Consider the following 6,246-nt stretch of genomic DNA (forward strand, 5'->3'; position numbering starts at 1 on the left):
GGCATGTGGGATCTTCCCGGACCGGGGCACAAACCCGTGTGCCCTGCATCAGCAGGCAGACTTTCAACTACTGCGCCACCAGGGAAGGCCTATCATAATCTTTTTAAAAGAGTATTTGATACTTTGAGAGGTATGATTTGCAAGAAGCAAAAGTTAAGGCAGAGAGATCATTTTAAATAGGAAGAGAGAGAAAACTGGAGATTTAAAATATGCTTAAGGGGTAGCATTGACAAGTGATTCATTATGCGTGAGTAGAGCAGAAACGATGTGTCATGCATCACTATTAGGTTCCTGTCTTGAGCAATTTGAGGAATAGTAGTGACATTTATTGAATTGGGAACCCTAGAAGTGGCAAGATAAAGACAAGGGTAATGAGTTCAGTTTGGGATAAATTTTATTTGAGGTACAGAAAGGCATCCAAGTGGAAATACTGACTACATTTTTCAGCAGAGGGCCAGGGTTTAAGAAGAGAGGTCTGGATGGAAAGAAAACTATCTGTAAGCTATCAACTTATTGACCATACATGGCTTTGGTCATAGAAGTGGGTGAGTTAAATGTTAATATTCATAAGAGTTCTATGGTTCTGAAAATAAGAAAAATGGAACAAGTGCAGGATACTATTGAGTTCAACAGTCTTTAGCAGTAGTCAGAAGGATATTTTATTTTACTCTTTTATTAAGCACACATATCTTTAGTATTTGTTTAAAAGACTTGAGTATATTTGTCAAAAGACAAATAAGTGCAAAATCCAATCTTAGTTATCACCCATGGTGGAAGCTACAGACTGACTTCCATGAGGGAAGGGTCAGGTGATTATATATGTGTAACAAGGAGTCAGAGCTGTATGATCATAGGATCATATCCCTCATGGTATTATGTAATTATTAATATAACAACTCCAAATAGAGTCTAGTCTGTCTGATCAGGGTTGCTAACAAGAATTCACTCAGTAAAATAATAATAGACAAAATTCAAAAATATTTGGGATGATATATGACTTAGTTTCAACTATGAGAATTGAACTGGATTTCTGAAGTCCAGAGATCATGACCAGCCAAAATTTCTGGCCATATGTCACCTCTGTCTCGTGTGCATATTTCTTAGTGTGTTTATGCATCTTTCAGCTCTAGGTGGAATTAGAATAAAGTACAGAGAATTTTTTTTTTTTTGCGGTACACGGGCCTCTCACTGTTCTGGCCTCTCCTGTTGCAGAGCACAGGCTCCGGACGCGCAGGCTCAGCGGCCATGGCTCACGGGCCCAACCGCTCTGCGGCATGTGGGATCTTCCTGGACCGGGGCACGAACCTGTGTCCCCTGCATCGGCAGGCGGACTCTCAACCACTGCGCCACCAGGGAAGCCCCCAGAGATATTTTTAAGAGAAGTAAATTAAGATATTTTTATCTTGGGATGGAATCTATACATCAGTTTTTGTATATGTGAAATTTAATAAAATTTGGCAAGTTTGAGTGACAGCCTCGTAAACCCAGTTTAAAACGTTATTGAGTAATTGATTCAGAATGGTGATGTAAGCTGAAATCGTGCTGTTTATGTACAGTATGTTATGAACATTTATACAAACTTCAACTGTAACATATTTATAAGTTAATTTCTTGGATTTATAAAAATCCCTAATACTTGAGAAGGCTTTTTCTCAGAAAATTGAAATGCTTAAAATGAATCTAAAATATATTTTATTTATAAATTCTGTTTAAAATATTTGAAGTAGTATTCAAAGTCCCTTTATAAAGATTATGGTTTTTCTAGACTTATACATTAAATAGAATTTGGTAACTGAACCTGACAAGAGTTTTGAATTTGTAACTTCAGAAAGTTAAATTTAAAATAAATCATAAGATTCTGTGAAGTCTTTCTTATATACAAAATCTACCCTGAACTCAAAACAAGAAGGAACTAAGTTAGAAGACTGTTGCATGAAATGAAATCTGTTACATAGAGGCACAGGAAGAGGGGACACTGGAGGGGTAGAAGAATGGGACCTGAAATGATGCAAGTACAATACTAGAATCAGAATAAGATGCTGGGAGTCTTGAGATGGAATGAACCTTGGGTTGTACAGTGTCTTATTAAGGTTAATGATTAATACAAAGTTCAAGAATGTCCAAAATTCAGAGCTAGTGAACAGCAAGGCAAGGAGTTGATCCTCCCTACGCTCCCACTAGACCATTTGCAACAAACTCCCCTTCAGTTCTTTTACTCCCTTCATCTCCAATCTTGCATAATGACAGATGGACAAAACGAGTTGTAAGAACCAGCCTGTCCACATTGGTTGGTGTGTTATAGGTGAATGGGTGTTCAGAGCAAACCATGGGCTCATGAGAGCTAATTTTCAACCTCCCCACTCAAGTGAAGCAGCCTCATTGTTTTATCCCTTCCTTTCCCCAGAATTGGAAAGATACACTAGGTGTCCTCCTTGCTTCATACTCTCTCATATACCATAATCCTCTAGGAATGTTTAGACTTCTACATGCCTTTGAGGCTAATGGTATAAGACTATAACCTTTCCTTTTTCTTTGTTCTCAACCACTGATGTTTTAATTACTCTTTCTGCATTAATTTTTAAAGACAAAACAGCACGTGACTGGTAATCTTTCTCTTCTCACTAGGCTCTTCTGCTATTTTGGGTGACTTCTGTTTTACCAATATCCTGATCCTCAATTTCTTGACAGTTTCATCTACATGGAGTGTTTTTCCCATTCCAGTTCAGCCATTTACTCCCATAACCCCATCCTGAACCTTATTCCTTGAGTCATCTCTGCTTCTTTTTTTTTGGTTCTATAACTTTATTGGACAATCAGCAGTTAATTCTCATCCACACTGTCTGTAGATTTTTGAAAGTAGGGACAGGTACATAGGTAACCAACATATAGAGCTTGTTTGGCGAACCTACATCTTCATTACACTTTCTGGACAACTGCACACAGATATGGTATGGGACATTCCTTATTCCTTTGGCCCAGACAGCTTCCTTGAGCCTGGTGTCAATGTGTAAATCTGGAGTTCCCATCTGCTTCATGGCAAATTTCCAGATTATTTTGAGTGCCTGAGGGGCACACTTCTTGAAACCCACTCCTTGGATGTGCTTGTGAATGTTGATAGCGTATTCTTTGGTCATCACCTCATTGATGGTGGACCGACCCTTCTTCTCGCCACCCTTCTTTGCGGGAGACATCCTGCCATGCCAGGGTTGGAAAAGAAGAGAGAAAGGGATTGTGGGAGGATCTTCTCTGCTTCTGATATCATATAGGCAGGATCACAGAGATGACCACAGCCTCCTATCCTTCCATCCTTCCAAATAGCCATCAAATCTATTGGGTGGACCAAAATGTTCATTTGTTTTTTTTCCGTAAGATGGCTCTAGTAGCACTTAGTTATCTTTAACTTTATTTGAAACAATTTTGTTAGATTTTATGTGACAGCTGTCATATCAGCATGCATTTAAAAAAAGACTTATCAAAATTGGTGAATTTTTATGTAGCCATTTTAATATCGAAGATGGAAGAAGAAAAGCAACATTTCTGGCATATTATGCTTTATTATTACAAGAAAGGTAAAAACGCAACTGAAACACAAAAAGAGATTCGTGCACTGTATGGAGAAGGTGCTTTGATGGATCGAACATGTCAAAGTGGTTTGGAAGTTTCATGCTGGAGATTTCTCGCTGGACAATTCTCCATGGTCAGGTAGACCAGTTGAAGTTGATAGCAATCAAATGGAGACATTAATTGAGATCAATCAATGTTATAACATGCAGGAGATAGCCAACATACTCAAAATGTCTAAATCAAGCATTGAAAATCATTTGAACCAGCTCGGTTATGTTAATCACTTTGATGTTTGGGTTCCACGTAAGTTAAGCGAAAAAAAACCTTCTTGACCATATTTCCACATCTGATTCTCTACTGGAACGTACTGAAACGTTTGGATTATTCCATTTTTAAAACAAATTGTGATGGGCTATGAAAAGTGGATACTGTACAACAATGTGAAATGGAAGAGATCATGGGGCAAGCAAAATGAACCACCGTCAACCACACCAAAGGCCAGTCTTCATCCAAAGAAGGTGATGTTGTGCCTATGGTGGGATTAGAAGGGAGTCCCCTATTATAAGCTCCTTCTGGAAAACCAAATGATTAATTTCAACAAGTACTGCTCCCAATTAGACCAATTGAAAGTGGCACTTGATGAAAAGTGTCCAGAATTAGTCAACAGAAAATGCATAACCTTCCATCAGGATAACGCAAATCCGCATGTTTCTTTGACGACCAGGCAAAAACTATTACAGCTTGTCTGGGAAGTTCTGATTCACCTGCCGTATTCACCAGACATTTCACCTTTGGATTTCTATTTCTTTCAGTCTTTACAAAATTCTCCTAATGGAAAAAATTTCAATTCCTTGGAAGACTGTAAAAGGCACCAGAACAGTTCTTTGCTCAAAAAGATAAAAAGTTTTGGGAAGATGGAATTATGAAGTTGCCTGAAAAATGGCAGAAGATAGATAGTGGAACAAAAGGGTGAATACGTTGTTCAATAAAGTTCTTGGTGAAAAAGAAAAATGTGTCTTTTATTTTTACTTAAAAAACTGAAGGCACTTTTTGGCCCACCCAATATTTCTCTCCATTCCTAGCATCACTACCCATTCCTCCCCCATCCCATCCTCATCCCTTTTCTGGATTATTGCTTCCACCTCTTACCTGATCTTGCCGACTCTGTTTCGTAATTCATCCCTGTCTGTTCCCTGTCTTCAGTGTTCCCTCTTTATAAAATTCAAATTTTTGATAGGTTACTGCCCTTAGGATATTGTCCAAACTCTTGGACATATGTATTTTATTTGAGCCCATTTCTTTTTTTGCACTTCAACTCTTACCCCAACTTCAACCCACTTCTACAATAACACCCCACATCCATCTCTCCACTCCACAAGATGGAAATTCATTGAGTTCTCCTGAGATTCAACTCTTACCCCAACTTCAACCCACTTCTACAATAACACCCCACATCCATCTCTCCACTCCACAAGATGGAAATTCATTGAGTTCTCCTGAGATTCCATATATTCTTACCTCTAAGTCTTCAAGTATGTTGTTTTCTGCCTGAACTTTCAATCTCACACCTACCTATAAGTTTCACTCCCACCACTCACTTTATCTAGTTCTTTCCTATACATTTGTAGGTCTTACCTTAAATTTTACTTACTTTATAAAGTTTTCCCTAAATTTCCCCTGGCCAGGCAGCCCTTGGATGCCCCTACACCTTGTATGTAGTGCCCCTATTTTCATGTTACTAAAGCATTCTCTACTTCCTAATCAGATAATTTATTATACTTTACAATCATTACTTTATTCTTTGTAAGTTCTTTGATCAATACATATTGGGAGATGTTAAAAGTTGGACTTTACTAAACATCTCTTTTCTTTACTGTTTATATGAAATGGTCTGAGGAATAAGGCAGTATTATATTTTAGAAATATTTCCCAGTTTAGGCTAGCATTGTTTCTTTTCTTTTTTCTTTTTCTTTTTGGCTGTGCCACGTGTCTTGTGGGATCTTAGTTCCCCAACCAGGGATTGAACCCGGGCCCTCGACATTGAAAGCACAGAGTCCTAACCACTGGACCACCAGGGAATTCCGCATTGTTTCTTTTCTTGATGAAAAATATTACACTGTAAAAAGGTGTAAATATTTTGAAGGAATATTTCAAAATATTGAAGGAAATGGGAACCGAAGATTCTCTGATAATTATGAGATCTTAATATCTGGTGTTTCATAAGGCTCCTTTTGTAGTACTTGCATTAATGTATTGAACTTAGCTGGACCTATATTAATAAAAACTAACATTTATTAATCATTATATACTAATCACCATGGCACTTTGCATGCATTTGCTCATTTGCTTCTTCATACCTTATTAAAAAATAGGCATTATTCCTATTATCACAATCTAAGAAGTAAAGAAAGCAAAGCTGATAAACCTTAAGTAACTTGCCTAAGGTTTACAGTTTCTCTAAGTGGGGAAATCCAAGTACACACTCAGGTTGTTAGGTGCCGGGGTCTGCCCTCTGAAAGAAACAAATGTTTTAGCAAAAAAGTAAACTCAGTATAGGGGAGAAACAGTGTGATGTTAAGAAATCAACTTTTGAAATAGAAACAAGACCCTTATTTACTATTTCTCAAACTAGTTTCTATTTTTGAATCTATTTATTTATGATCACCTGACTAGCTCATACTA

The 6,246-nt window shown here is 37.7% G+C and overlaps 1 pseudogene; it reads right to left on the minus strand.

The window, feature by feature from the left end:
• Positions 1–2,001: 2,001 nt before the first annotated feature.
• LOC149747616 (large ribosomal subunit protein eL31 pseudogene) lies at positions 2,002–5,310 on the minus strand (annotated as a pseudogene).
• Between the last annotated feature and the right edge of the window lie 936 nt (positions 5,311–6,246).

Source organism: Delphinapterus leucas, chromosome 14, assembly GCF_059928025.1.
Source record: "Delphinapterus leucas isolate spDelLeu-1000000601 "Yukka" chromosome 14, BTC_Dleu_Yukka2, whole genome shotgun sequence".
NCBI classification, from domain to species: domain Eukaryota; kingdom Metazoa; phylum Chordata; class Mammalia; order Artiodactyla; family Monodontidae; genus Delphinapterus; species Delphinapterus leucas.